The sequence below is a fragment of the Chrysemys picta genome, chromosome 3, assembly GCF_011386835.1.
Source record: "Chrysemys picta bellii isolate R12L10 chromosome 3, ASM1138683v2, whole genome shotgun sequence".
NCBI classification, from domain to species: Eukaryota; Metazoa; Chordata; order Testudines; family Emydidae; genus Chrysemys; species Chrysemys picta.
In genome coordinates this window covers 62980049-62995834 of record NC_088793.1, presented here as the reverse complement: position 1 = coordinate 62995834, position 15786 = coordinate 62980049, and positions in this window count along the sequence as shown.

Sequence of the window (15786 nt, the reverse complement as noted above, 5' to 3'; positions counted from 1 at the left end):
TAATTTGACAACTGAGGTGAGACCCTTTTTAAGTACAAATTTTAGGGATCAGTTTAAGGACCAAGTGGAAAAGTGGAATTTCATCAGGTATCATTCAAGATATTGAAGACTGGATCTCAGTAGCTGGTGATTTGTATTACATTTTTTTAACATGATCAAATTATATTGTTTATCACAGTAGATAAGGGGGGGATGCAAATTACTGCATATTCTTGACTCTTCAGAAGGTGTAACAAGCATACTCCAATATAGTGATTAATGTAAACATCAACTTGCATGGAGGTTGAGTAGAATTCCATGTGAATTTCCCAGATGAAGTGGGTTGCCTTATGATTCTATCTACCCTTATGGTCAGAGTCTACCTCTCCAAATCATGTTGAACAACAACTTATTCTTCAAATACTCCCATTCATTTAATAGGACTATTTCTGGAGTAAGGCACTACTTGATATAGGTAAGGGTTGACAGGACTGGGCCCCGTAGGAATGTGTGTGAAAATTCCCAATGAAGTCAATGATTTGTGTAATTTAGAAAATATTCATGGGTAGAATTTGTTCCTTATAATTTGTGATGTTGTGACAAGTGGGTCTACAAATGTGTCCAAATTGTGAGCTCAACTATAAAAAGTATTTAAAAGTTCAAAAAATATTACAGTAATCTATAACAATACACGTTAATGGAAAAGGGTATGAAATGGAGACAGAATAACTAAGTTAGTCTAAACAAAAAGGCCAACTAAATATGATTCAAGGACTGTGTTAAAATTATGTTTATTAAAAACAGAAGACTATGTTAAGCTGAAAGATAATAAGCCAAAATTAGCATGTCAAATATTAGGCCTAATTTGAGACAAAATAAAGAGGGGATTGGCTATTCCACCCATCACTCCATTTTAAAGTTCTTGGAAGAAAAAGATTTTGTAGGGAAAGTACAAAAAACAAAAAGAAAGAAAGAAAATAAAGAACAGTCAGAAGCTACTTGAGCAAGCGTTGTCACAGTAGCCACTCTTTCTGTTCCCTGGAACTCAAGGCCTCCATCATCCTGATTCCGAAAGGTGTCCTGACCAGAACGGGCCAGAGAGAAAGAGACCAAGATAACGTCACCACTCCTACCAGCACCAGCTGAATCCCAAACACCACCTGGGATAACAGTTATTACCATATTTAATACCATCTAAAAGTCTATTAAATAAGGGGTCTTTTCCTTCTAAAATTGGACTTTAGCAACAGCAGCAGCAAGAACATCTCCAGCCCATCTCAACTAATTTTTCCCCAAATAGGCCATTGTTACCATCGTTAATAACATCTACAAGACTTTCAAACAACAGGGGTTATTCCTGTCTAAAAACTGTCTCCAGCTAAAGGGAAAAGGAACAAGGAATGTTATTGAAATGAAAGCCCTATTTAATATGTTACATTTCAGATGCTTTACCTGTTTCTTCCCTTTCCCCCTGTATCTTTAATAAAATGTCAAAAGGATGTTTAATGGGGTGTTTTGCCATAGTGCTAAGCAGGCAAATGTCTCTGTATACCAAGCCCTGGACCTTGTTTCACGCTGTTTAATATTAAACAGTGACTGGATTATATTAATATCTTTAGCCCACATATTCTATCTAAATTAATACAACAGTGACTAACTCCCTATTCTCTGCAGAGAAATTTTACATTGTGTTCACACCAGTGTCTCACAGGAGGTAGAGTATTTATTTGTGTCTTGTACTGGTACAAGTTCAAGCATATTGTCAGCACTTAAACAATAAACAATTATAATGCACTGCAACACTTTTAGTGCAGGGACCGTAATACTGGTGATACCAGTGTCTGCCATACCTAGAAGAGTTGGGTGCATGGATCAAAAGCCTTACAGAGAGATTAATTTTAATTCAGACATGTCTTTTATGGCTTTGAGTTGACCTCGTTCAAAAACGTTCTACTTTATAGTTAAGACAAAGATTTTTTAATCACCTAAGGATGGATGGTCATGTTGACTGAATAGTTCAGATTACCTATCCTAGCTAGTCCTTTACAAGCTTCTTTTAGACTTGTGTGAATAACTGATTTTTTTTCATTTGCTGACAGTACCAAAAAAATTGAAGAAATTTGTTTTGGGTCAACCCCAAATGAATTTAATTTTTTTGGCACACTATAAAGTTAAAAAAATATCATTTTGGGTTGAATGAAATATTTTGTTTGACCCAAAATGTGAGTATTCATGGTGAGGTGGACCTCATGTTGACCCTGTGTACAATGGTGAATTTAATTCTTAGTGCCCTCTTTGCAGCTATATCAGTTTATCTTCTGCTTTTGTACTAGCAAAATCATGCCCATGTGGTTGGATAGAACAGAATCTGTTGAAGAATGTTAAAACTTGGTATGTCTGGATGGTTACTGGACCTGTGAAGAAAAGTGTGGTGATCCATGGGTTACTTGCATACAGTAGTCTGTAGGGCTCCATTGTTGAAGCTGACCGTAGTGCCCAGGAAGCTGATGTTGGTGTGGGAGTGTTCTAGAATGAGATTGGTATGATGTGATGGGCCACCCTGAGGAAGATTTTCTGGAAAAATGCACCAAGAAACCAGTGATATACATCAATGATATTTTCATACTCTGCACAGCTGACCAAAACTCCCTCATAGATTTCCATCACAACTTCAGCAACCAGCACCTATCCATTAAACTTTCTCTAACATTCCCCTGCCTGCATCATCTTCCTTGACAGCACAATCAGTTTCAACAATGGAACCCTGCAGCAACTGTACAAAGAAATCCACAGATCACCACCCTTACCTTCACAGATCCAGTAACTATCCCAGACGTACCAAGAAATCTTTTATTCACAGCCGGGCACTCAGATACCATAGAATATGCTCTGAGGAGAAAGTCCAAGATATACACCTTAACACACTTAAAACTACTTTTCAAACAGGTTTCAGGGTAGCAGCCGTGTTAGTCTGTATCCTCAAAAAGAACAGGAGATGCATATGCATCCGAAGAAGTGGGCTGTAGCCCACGAAAGCTTATGCTCTAATAAATTTCTTAGTCTCTAAGGTGCCACAAGTACTCCTGTTCTTTTTCCAAACAGGGACACTCCATCAGAGAAGTAGGTTGCATCATGGAGCTGGCCACTTCAATATCCTGAGAGAACCTGCTTCAATATTCCCCACCACACACCTTTCAAGATCCATGGGCCCCACACATGCCTGTCACAACATATGTTGTACCTCATCCACTGCATCAAATGCCCCCAAAACAACTGTGTGGGTGATACCAGACAATCATTACACTCTTGAATGAACTCACACAGAAAAATGATAAAAGACAAAAACACCTCATCAACCACGGGCAAACACTTTTCACAGAACAATCACTTCATATCTGACCTCTCAGTCCTTGTCCCTAAAGGAAAGCTGCACAACACCTTCAAAACATGAGCCTGGGAACTTAAATTAATAACTTTACTAAATACTAAAATTCATGGACTCAGTGGAGACACTGGTTTTATGTCTCATTACAATATGTAACCCCTAACCCTCCTTTGCTCTGTGACTGAAGATGTGTTAATTGTCCACGTCATCTTGAATGGTCTCTTGCAACATTTCTTAATTTCTTATGTTTAACTATCAATTTCACCTTGTATTTAGCTGTGACACTCTGATTACCTTTCCCAGACCAGAAGAGCTTTGTATTGCTGGAAAGCTTGTCTCTTTCACCAACAGAAGCCAGTCCATTAAAAGATAGTACCTCGCCCTCTTTGTCTTTCTCATATACTGGGATCAACATGGCTACAACACCACTGCAAAAAACTTCAAAGAGAAAATTTTCAGTGCATTATGTTCAGACTTTGGTGTGTGTCTTCCATAAATAATAAGAGCTATGACTGATACCAATTCACCTAATTGCCCCAGGCAAAAAATTCACCCTTTCGTCAAATGAAATGTACAGCAATCTGGTTCAAATGAGAAATTCAAATAGAATGCTAAATGACTCCTTGCAAGTTGATATGTAAATTACCCACTATGCTGAAAGGCACATAAATGATGGAGTCTAGGAGACTATTCTGACTTTCAGGTAATAACCTTTTGCTAGTGAAATTGCTCAATTTTTCCGCACATATCTTAAAGAGCCCCTTTATTTTGTTTTAGTATAAATGTAAGTATGATCCTATGACACTGGAAAAAGAAGTCTCCTAAAAAATTTAATGACAAAAATGAATCTCTATAACAAACAGATCATAATAAGAGATCAGTCTCAGCTACAAAGTTTGGGTCTGGATTTTGACCCTTTCCCCAGGGTTTACATCCATAATTTTATTTCCAGACCATCTCTAATATTAAAAAAATAACTATTTATTGAATTGCCTATGGTTTGAAACATGATTTGGTTTGCTTGGGGCACAGACCTCTGTCTTCCCCTTTTGATTTTGCTAAGGGATCAGCTATATTGTTAAACATTGGTTGATATGATTTCAGGCATGTTTTTTTCTCTGCAGTTGAACAGCCACAAAATAATAAAATATTTTTAATTGTTGGGTAATTGAACCTGTGTTGTTAAAATGCAATCCAAATGCAAGGGATTGTAGAGTCTATCCTTTACTTGGTTCCCAGTAAACATTATGCAAATGTCTAATAATAAAATATTATTTATGAGGGATGGCAGAAGAGAAAAATATACAAATACTCTAGCTACAAAAACTTGGTTACAGAAAGAAAGTAGACTAATTCCTAACTAGGCTTCTAGGGACAGTCCAATAGGAAGGTAAAAGACTATTTTAGTACCTCTCTGTTCCTGAAAGTCTAGTTGGAAAAAGATAAAACATTAAGCCTTTGGTCTCACAGATTTGGTTTTGACTCCCCATTCAGTCTCCTGGTTGTCCTCTGGCGGTCATGTTTTTGGCCTCTTTGCACCATCTCCCTGATGGTTAGTTGGATTAGGGAGCACTGTCTTCTCTTTGATGGTCTCATCTACTATGGAAGACTTACAAAATCTCCCCAGTTACTAGTTTGAGTATTTTTTCCCTTGACATCTCCATGAAAATCTCCTTCAACAGCCCTCTTATGCTTAAATATCAATTTCACCTTGTATTTAGCTGGTCCTCATCCTGTGTTTATAGTTCAGTCCTGTTCTGAGGACCTGTTCCTCAGCTAAGGTAGTCCCTAAACCAGAGGACCTTTCTCTTTGAAGGCCACTGAATGCTCAGCACCTAGTGACTATAGTCTAAAAGGAGTGACTCTAGTGTAGGGGTAGGCAACCTATGGCACGCGTGCCAAAGGCGGCACATGAGCTGATTTTCAGTGGCACTCACACTGCCCGGGTCCTGGCCACCGGTCCAGGTGCTCTGCATTTTAATTTAATTTTAAATGAAGCTTCTTAAACATTTTAAAAACCTTATTTACTTTACCTACAACAATAGTTTAGTTATATATTATAGACATAGAAAGAGACCAGGGAATCTGCGAGTGGCCCGTGCAGCTTCCTGGGGTTCCCTCCTTCTGGCCGTAATTTCCGCAGACAGTTCTGCAGTCAGTCTGTCCATCAGGGTGTCGAAGTTCTCAAAGTCCTCAGCCTTTGCCAGCTCTTCCATCCAGGTGGATTGCCACGGCGTGGCGACCCTCGCTCGTGGCCATCGCTCTTCCTATTGAGTTGTCTCTGCAGGTTCAGGTGCTGCGGGGACGGTTTGCGGCCTTGTTGTCCCTCGGACTGGGAGGCGGTGTTCAGGTGGGTCTTGAGATGGGGGTCCTGGTGTGGTGGGGAGAGCAGCTCTCAGTGTCTCCGAGGCAGCACTGGATCTTCTGGGAGGGAGTGGCGTTCTGGAAGCACCGGTGCTGGGTTTTGTCGGGGCGTGGTCATGTTTGGAAGTGCTGGGGATGGTTCTGGTTCTTCTGTGGGTGGCATCCAGCTGGTGGGTCCTCGGTGGGGCATGGGGTTTTTGGCGGTCAGAGGCTCTTTGGGTAACCTTGGAGGAGGTGTTGGGTATCCCGGGGGCGGGGTCTGGCTGTGGGATCTGCGGGCTACAGGAGGCTCCTCCGTTGGCTGGATCTCGCCGTGCAGCCTGGGGGACGATGCTAGTTGTTCCTACGGCAGGGCGGCATGAGGTTACCTGTGCGGGAGCGCTGCAGTGTCTTGTGTCCGTGTTGTGCCGGATGGTTTTTATGAGGTCGCTGAGGCATCTGGTGAGGTTGTTGACCTGAGAGATGGCGGTGGTCCCCCTCACAGCAGGGTCCAGCGTGGGGATTCTGGAGATGGGACTGGTCCTTTTGGTGGCATCGTCAGTCCTCGAGGCGGGGGTTACGCTTCCCTTAGTTGGCGGTTGGTCCCCCCTTATCTGCTGTGACTCTGGGGATGCTGGCTGGTGTGCTGAAGCCAGATCATCGGTTGGGGTCAGGGTTGGAACCCGGAGGATGTCAGTGGGATTCACTTTCGCAGTCGTGGGGGGTCCCCTGCACGTGGCTTGATGAAACTTACATTTCTTTTGGATCTCGAAGGGGAGATCGCAGAGGCTACACCGGAAAGCAATCCGTTTGTTGTAGGTCTTATGAACGTGTTTGCTGAGGGCCGCGAGGGTCTGGACTCCATGGACGGGGAGACAGAAGGGGCAGAGGAGGAGACCTGTAGGGAGCGGGTACTGGAGGTAGATACGGTCTTCTTCCCCTGCCTCACTCTCCGTGGGGCAGATCTCTGTTGTGCCTGCAGACTAGCCAGGTGATTCCTCTGGATCTGGTAGAGAAGCTTGGGGAGGTGAAGTCGCTCTTGGGGGGGTGCTGGACTCACTGGCCACGTTGTCTCTTTGCCCGGAAGGGCAGCGTGCGGCATCGAGATCTTGGGCTCTGAGGTGCATTCCCCTTCGAGCGGACCTCCTCCGGACAGCCGGGTGGTAAGTAGTTTTGGGGTCTGGGGTTGAGGAGGTGGTTCCTTCCGGAGCATCCCTCTCTGGAGCAGCGGGGTGGCGATCAGCATCCTGGTCCTGGGTTGCCGCGGGGGGCTCCTCCGCTGGCGTCCTTCCCGGCAGGGCGGCGATCAGCATCCTGGTCCTGGGTCGTCAGGGGGGCTCCTCTGGTGGTGTCCTTCCCGGCAGGGCGGCGATCAGCATCCTGGTCCTGGGTTGTCGGGGGGGCTCCCGCGGTGGCATCCTTCCCAGCGGGGCAGCAATCAGCATCCTGGTTCTGGGAAGCGGGCAGGGTTCTCTGGGGGTCCCCCTCCTGAAGAGCTGTTGAGATATTCTTGCTCCTGGATGTCCCGAAGAGCTGTTCTTCTGGAGCCAGGTCTCCCTGCAGAGGTATCCACTGGGGGTTTCTTCAGCCAGCTCCTAATGTTTTGGTTCTTGCAGGTGGTCCGGGTCTTCTGTGAGGCACCAAGGGTGGTCTTCAGGATAGGTTTTTTGCTGAGCTTTCTGGGAAGCAGGAACAGCAGCAGCCGATGACAGAATAGCTGAAGTTGAAAAAGAGTTTTCTTCCAAAATAGGAGAAATGGAGTATATCTTTAAAGCAGCATCAATTTTTTCAAAAATGCCTGCAGGAGATTCCATCTTCTGGATGGGTGTTTGCAGTTGTCCATCAGAAAAAATTAAACTGATAAGAACAGACACTACACTTTGATCTTAGCTCCTCAAATGGCAAACGGAGCTCAGCATCAGTCCACTCCAATGGTTTTTTCCTTCAAGGTTCTTGCTCTTTTCAAGAACCAGTTCTATTAGTAGCAGCACCAGAGTATTTGTTTATGTATATGGACTGTGGAATGGAATTTTTATTTCATCATGGAAATCTCTCTCAGGGATTATTTTGGTTTGTCTTCAGATTTCTGAACTCTTGGATTTAGCATTTCAACTCTTTCTCAGTCAGGAAGAACAAGTTCAGATGCTTCTGCAGCTCTGCTCTGGGTCCATTCCTGGCTAGCTTCTAAGGGCTTGATCCAATGCCCACTGAAGTTAATAGAAGACTCAGAGTTGGCTGAGGGCCTGAAATCAAAGTTCACCCTTTGAATGGCAAATTCTGATTATTTCATCTTTGTATCCACTTTGCTTCTGCTAGGTAGTATTTTAAAACTCAGAAGAAACGATACCATTATAAATGTATTTAAACAAGTGTCTGACACTAAAGTAAACACTAAAGCAACACCATGCTCCGAGCGTCCCTAGCCTCTGTTTGCCAGAAGCTGGGACTGGACAATGGGATGGATCACCTGTTGGCCTGTTCTGTTCATTCCCTCTGAAGCATCTGACATTGGCCACTGTTGGAAGACAGGATACCGGGCAAGATGGATCATTGGTCTGACCTAATATGAATGTTTTTATGTTAAAGTTCATAATGCAATGACAGACTTGGCTTTGAGATCACTTATTGCTTTAGCCACTGACACAAAAACTTGAATATAGAATTTGGCAAAACATGCTTTTAAGAAAAATATGTGGAGTCAAAAGTGACTACACCGGATTTATTTCAAGTTTCCAGGAAATCTTATCCTACGCATACTATACTTTAATACCTTCCCAACTGTATTATGGCACTTTTGGGGTGGTACATAGAGCCTATACTTTGTTATGACTTCGTTTGTCTGCACTGCACCTTTGACTGCAGAGAGGTCACCTTTACAGCAGTAGCCAGTTACTTTTGTGTGTTCAGCTTCAGAGTGCTACAGTGGAGAAACATTGTGAGATCTCTCACTGGGGACCTTATTTTTGTTCTTTCTTTGTAGTGTTTTTTGAGTCTGACTGATTGTATGTGATTACTCTTTAAGTGTGGAAAAATTGAACAGTTGGTACAGTGAGTTCATCTGAAAAAAAGAAAAAGAAAAAAGAAATAGTGCGGCTGAGTCAGATATTCAGATAATACTATAATTCAGAGCACACTATAAGAACCTATAAAGCATAGAATTGACAGTGCATATCATTAGCTATTAAAATCCATAAAGTAAGTGGCATTATTGTATCCATGCTCAGCTATACATTTCAAGCAAAGGTGTAGTAATTACCATTTATATACTCAAGCTTGAAAATAGGCCCTTGAATAATTCCTCTATAGATTGATATGCTGTGTTTTCCATTGACATTTTAAATAAGTTTCAGAAATACAGAAACTCGTGTTTATTTGTTTTTTAAAACCAGAAATGCATCCTTTAAAAAGGCTGTTCCAAAGGCACCTTAATGTGATGATATACATACCAGATTTACAAACAACCTAAAACAAAGCACGGGTTCATATTATCAACTATGACAGCAGTCATACAGTATATTTATATCACTAATTTTTAAGTCAGATGTTATGTTTACCACACTATATTTATATAGAAATATTGTGCATTTTGAGGAAAGGTGGAGGATCTGGTATTAACATTTTTGAAGAGTCCAGACTGCTGTAAAATACTGGAGAAAAAAATACAGAAGTAATTTCACTGCTTACTCTGATATAATGATGTTGGATGCTATAGGGGAAAAAAAACAGCTAGGTAGACAGATAATTTAGTGTTTTAATTTCTAGCACTCTCATCTCTGTTTTTTCAGTGAGTATAGGTGGCATATCTGTGGAAGAATAGGGTAGATAGAATTTCCATTTCTCGCAGTTCATTGCTTTATGAATCAACATACCTACTTATGTGGCTCCTCCCATTTCCACAATGAGGCTCTCCCCCATATTTTAGAATATAAATAAGATACATTTCTTTCTTTCTGCCCAGATTGTAGGAGAAATAGATGAATGAATGTATAAGATTTTCCCCCTTTATTTAGGTTTGAGAGGAGGAGCTCAAGACAATGATTGTAAATGACACTTAAAAATTTATAATAAAGAACATGTTTGTTTGAACCGGACAATGGTGGCTGCCTTCATTATCTCCTTTTTGGTGTGCAGACTGATCACAAACATGTGACAGGAAAATAAATCTGGTTCTTGCGTTTCTGGGCATTCTGAATTTGAACTTGTTTTCAGATAGCAAATCCACGTCAAAGGAAAGGCCAGGAAAAGGGTAAGCACCTATCTGGTCTACTCAGAATTAATTCAAAATATTAGAATCTGGAAACTGATTTGAAGGGACCTAGGCCAATTAAAAATCCTCTCTAAATCTTCCAATAGTTTTCTGCCACTATACCTGCCAAGTGTCACTTATCAGGACTAAGACATTCACCTGCGTGCAGCTGCAAACACACAGTGTTACTCGTCTCATTGCAAATGTACAATGTAGAGAAGAGTTCTTGGGGCTGCATCTTGGAACAGCTTCCTGCTGTTATTTTTCCTAAGGGAATTATTTAAAAAGGGAAAATATTTTTTCCACAAACTGTAAGGCAAAAATTGTGGCTAAACTACTCTCACAAGTATTCTAATATCATGCTGGTTACACCTCAGATTGTGGTAACGAAGTAAATCTGCTGCACAGCACACTGTTTGAGATTGTTGTATTACATTTTTATCAGTAAGCTTTATGCAAACGAGACAGTGTTGTTTAGATGAAACTGGGTAATTAAATTCCTATGAATTTTTCTCAACTCTTCTTTCGGAATAAGAAAGAAAAAAAATTGTTGATGGTGTCTGCAGGCTGGTCCACACTGGGGCGGGGGATCGATCTAGGAAATGCAACTTCAGCTACGAGAATAGCGTAGCTGAATTCGATGTTTCCTAGATCGAACTAAGTTTACTTACTGCGGGTCCACGTGGTGCAGGCAAGCTCCCCCATCGACAGCGCTTCCTCCTCTCGGCGAGCAGGAGTTCCGCAGTCGACGGGGGAGCACTTCTGGGATCGATTTATCGCGTCCAGATGAGACACGATAAATCGATCCCAGAAGATCGATCTCTATCCGCCGAATCGGGCGGGTAGTGTGGACCAAGCTGAACTCCTGATGGGATATACTGTGGTGACTAGAGCCTGCCTGAAACACAGTATTGTCTTCACAATAACTTGCATTTCTTCAGCCTTTTGATATACCTGAATGTCTAAAATTGTTCACAAAGCCATGCATTTAAGCAATTTAGACTGGAGTGATGGTAGGATTAGGGATGATCCAGAAGCCATGATTCAGGCAAATCATTCTAATTGTGCAAATACTTCCATTGTCTGACTAATAAACTGACCTCAGGGGGACTTCTGGCACAAGTAAGGACTTTTTACATGTATGAAGGCTGTGAATTTGCTGTCTTTTTTCAAGTCATACTTCATAGAGGCACCAGCATCTCACACAGATGTAAAACAGCAAGCAGGCAGAAACACCAGACTTACCGGTTTGCTAATGAACAAAAGAAACCAGGCTGATTCCACATCTGTGTCAAGCTAATGCCTGTTATAGCTGAGGCAGGGGCTGCAAAGATGACCCGTGGCCACAGGTCTGCAATAAATGATACTAGCTGGAAGCTTCCCTCGGAACAATTCTTCTGAATCCCTGGAAGGGGTCTGGTTTTGCCCCTGCCAGTACAGGAATACCCCTTCTGCAGAGGAAGCCTCATTTACACCACCTGGCAATTGTAATAAGTCTATAGAACCCTCAGTTGCCAGTTTTGGACCGCTTTATGTCCCATTTGCACTACTAACTTTAACAAGTGTCAAAGCCCTGGCCTGTCATCTCAACTAGACCTGCATAGGAGGGAAGATTTTATATCATACCTGCTTTCATGTGTAGCTTGGTAGTGAGTTGCTTCACCCTATAGCATGTAGTTTTAAGAGGTTGATGCTGGTCCTGCCTGTTTGTTTTTTTTAATTGCTCTTGTATAACTTGAGGCAGGTCAATAATCATTTAAAGGGAAAGTAGTAGTATTTTTGTTTAGGGGTCACCATTTATTAGCTAAACCTTGGAAAGTATAAAACATTCCATATATTACTCTGAGCCACAGCAGGGGGTTGAGTACAGCTGTTTGTGGTACAGTACTTTTCCAGACCTACCAACTCTATGGGCTTTCCTTGTAGACTACAAATTTTCTGACCCTCTTTAAGGTCTCCAGGGAAATCCCCTCTGTCTTCAGGGAAATTCTCTACTGGTTGACTGTGTTCCCTCACCTGGGAAAGGGCAGACAATCTCAGCTGCTACATTTGTTGAAGGATAGCTTCCCCCCTCTGAGCATGCAGCAAGCTTCTCCTTTCCCCCTCCCTTGCACCCCTCCACAACCTTGACTCTCTGTGTGTGTGTGTGTGTGTGTGTGTGGAATAGCAGGCCTGGGAGAGCAAAAAAAGCAACACATTTTAGGATTTTCACTGGGAAAAAAAAATCAAACCTTGAAAAAAAAAACAAAAAACCCCACCATTTTTAAATTACAAATTTTTGGTTGGTGAGGTAATATCTTTTACCTCACCCACCTTGTGCCTCTAATACACTGCACACAAATTTTTGGTTTTCCAGTTGCTCCAAATTTTTCTGTTTTCAGGTTGAGGTTTTGGACAAAAACTTGAACATAAGGACGGCTATACTGTCTCAGACCAATGCTCCATCTAGCCCAATATTCTATCTCTGACAGTTGCCAGTACCAGAGCAGCTGTACAGAGCAGAGAGGACCAACCACTACCACATCAAAGCTGGACATGCATGAGAGAGATGACAGGAGGGGCTCTGCCCAGCCTCAACACTGACAAACTTTGGACTAGCAGAAGGGGTGAGCTGAGAATCGAGGAGGGTGTGTCTCAGGAATTCTTGCTGTTTTCAAAAATCTGTAACTTTTGAACATTTCAAGAGTTACGTTTCCGTAGTTAGATTAAGTTCCTTTGCTAAGGCAGCTCTCCTTCCTTCCCTATCACACTGTTCCCCAAAGGAACAAGCTAGAAGTCCACAGCTTAAGTAGAACTCTGGGATACTGTATGCAAGTGACTGCTAAACTAATGTTGTTGCATCAAATGAGTGACAATTCCAGCAGTAAGTGTAGATTCCCCTCCTCTCCATTTGTCAGAGCCAATTACAGAGCAGCTTCTAAGATCAGAAATGAACAATAGACTCCTTTTGATGTGTTAATGTTACAACATACTGTACCTTTCAACCTCTTACTTTGCTAACTCAGAGCACATTTTACTAAGCGCTGGAAGCCTTAATTATGATCTTGTGACTGCCATTGTCTGAGGCAAATGACTAAGTGGCTTATTAAAACAATTAGATTTGGATCTGCTCTAACTAATCTCTTTCCCAGTACAATATCCTATTAGACATCCCAAATCCTTTGCTGTGGGCGGAGGGGGAAAGCTACCTTTGAAACATTATAATAAGGCTGAAAAGCCAGGTAATTAATTATCACTGATCAGTCCCCTTGAAGAGTCACCTCATATCCTTTTCCACTCCTCCCACACAAGAACATACAGTTAAAGCAAGAGCTACAACGATTGCAGAAAGGTGATGAGAAGAGTAACTCAAAAGCAGTTCATTATGAAAATGTTTCCATTGAGCTGCTTTGTAAGATCTGGAGAAAATTAACTTATAGTCTCTATGTAGCGACTGTTTTGCTCTGCTCAAGAAGCTACAGTAATTGTGAGCATTGAGGCACTTGGTGTCCACTTTATTTTTAGAGCTAGCCTTCATTGTCTTTAGGATCTCTTTTCCTCTCAATATGTAAGGGATTTAGGGTGACCAGATGCCACAGATTAAATATCGGGACGCGGGGGGGGGGGGGGAGGGAGAAAAAAAAGGCCGCGGGGGAGGGGGGCAGAGAAGAAAAAAGCCGGCGGCGGAGAGGGAAAAAAAAACAAAAACGCCCGGAGCACCCCCCAGCCGAGCCGCGCTCCGGGCCCCTCCTGCAGCTCCCTGCCCAGCCGTTCCCGGGCTCCATCGCCCTGGCCCCGCAGCAGGGGCTGCTCCGCTCCACCCCGCCAGGGCTGGGACACTCGCCCCCGCAGCCCCGGACAGCCCCTCTCCAGCCGCGGGGAGCTCGGGGACCCGGGCAGGGGGCGAACCAGGTAGCCGGGCCCGGCCCCTCCCGGCAGGAGCGTGTCCGCCTCCGACCCACCACACTGCCCCGCGGGCTGCAGGGCTGGAGCAGCCTCCGCATTGCGCTCCCGGCCCCGGGCCTTGAAGGCGGCGGTGAAGCCAAGGGGCTTGCCCTGGTGACCCTAAGTGAGCCTGGCACACCGAAGGGGTCCTCCCAGGGACTGGTCCAGAGCACGAAGGTGTGGGTGCGGGAAAGGGCTGCTTCATGGTCCCGGTGAAGCCGGTCTGAGCAGTTTCCCTCCCATTTGCTACCTGACTCCGAGTTCTGCCCCCGGAGCAGGTCCAGGCTGGAGCAGAGAGCACAGGGCTAATCACCATGTTAATGCGGTTCCCTCCTGCAGCATCACTACACCAGGGGAGCGGGTTCCCGGGGCTGCGAGATCCGAGGGCCCTGGGCCGGCAGAGGCACTTTCCTGCCCAGCCCCAGCACTTTTCCAGAGCTCGCTCAATCCCCTGGATGGCGGCAGCAGCCAAACCATCCTGTAACCGCTGCTTGGTCTCTGCTCCGTGTTCCCCCAGCACCAGCCGCTCTCCTCGACTGTGCAGCGGCCTGGGCAGGAGCCCCCTCGTTTCCCTCCTGGGGGAGCAGCCCCCTTGCCCGCCCAGTGCCGGAGCTCATATTGGTGAACCGGGAAGGGGCGGGCTCCCTCCCAGGCTTGCGCCGCCATGCTGCAAGCCTGGGAGGGAGGAGGAATTCCCCGTGGTTGGGGAAGAGGTGGGGCCAGGGCGGGGATTTGGGGAGGGAGCCAATGCGGGAAGGAGGGGGCGGAGCCGGGGCGCAAGATTCCCTCCACAACGACAAAATTGCTTGTTTGTCCAGTGTCCCGACCGCACATCGGTTGGGACGCGGGACAAACAAGCCAATATCGGGACAGTCCCGATAAAATCGGGACATCTGGTCACCCTAAAGGGATTTATGCAGATGTGTCACTCCACATGCACATTGAAGGGATAATAAATCCATTTGACAAACTAAATAAGATCTAGACAAATTATCAGACTTTTCTCTACCAGCTTTTTCTAGTTGATTATAAAAATGTCTGCTGCATATCATTGTTGTCTCATGTCTATGCTGAATTTCTTGACACATCTGAGTTCTGTCAGCACATCTTAGTGCGATAGATCTGAATTGTCTGCTACACAGATTACTGTTTATTGGGTGAACAGGAGCATATTTTGCTCATTATAAGGAACAGAAGTAAAGGTAATCTGATTTCTAGTTAAATCACACTAAAATAAGCCTCTGGCCTTCTCTGCACTAGTATTTACTTTCAAAGTGGTGGTGAAAGCACTGGAAGTGCCACTATGGATGGGATGCTGATGATTTAACCACCATGTTGTCTAGCCCTGCTCTAAGTGGTGATGGGACATATGGTTAAAATGCTGGTGTCCAGTCTCCACCAGTGCTCCTCCAGTTCTTACCACCCGTTGAGCTGCAGGGACAAGAAATCTGAAGAAAGATGCCAGTACAGACACAGCCTGGGTGAAGACCATTCTGAAGGGCTCCATTATCTGTCAAGAACATGTGCCAAATGCTGTTCATACAGACTTAGAAACCTGGAATAGCTCTCTCCTCTGACACAAATATGTGCTTAGGCACTGAAATACGTTTTGAGGATGTGGGCCTAAACACCTTTGTAATCTGCCCTGTATTCTTTAGGACCTATATCAGCTATTTCTTGTGCTTTCATTAGGGGCCTTATGCAGATTTGAGTAACTTTACTGACATAAGTAGTCTCTTATTTATATGGGATTCCTCAAATCAGTCAAGCTATTTACATGCCTAAGTGTTTTTAGTGTAAATTAAAGTTAAAATAAAAAGATAAATTTTAAGGTACTGCCTTCTAGAAGAAAGCAAAATAAGTTATGATGACCTACATAAACTTACTTTTTGAAGCTTAACATATCTAA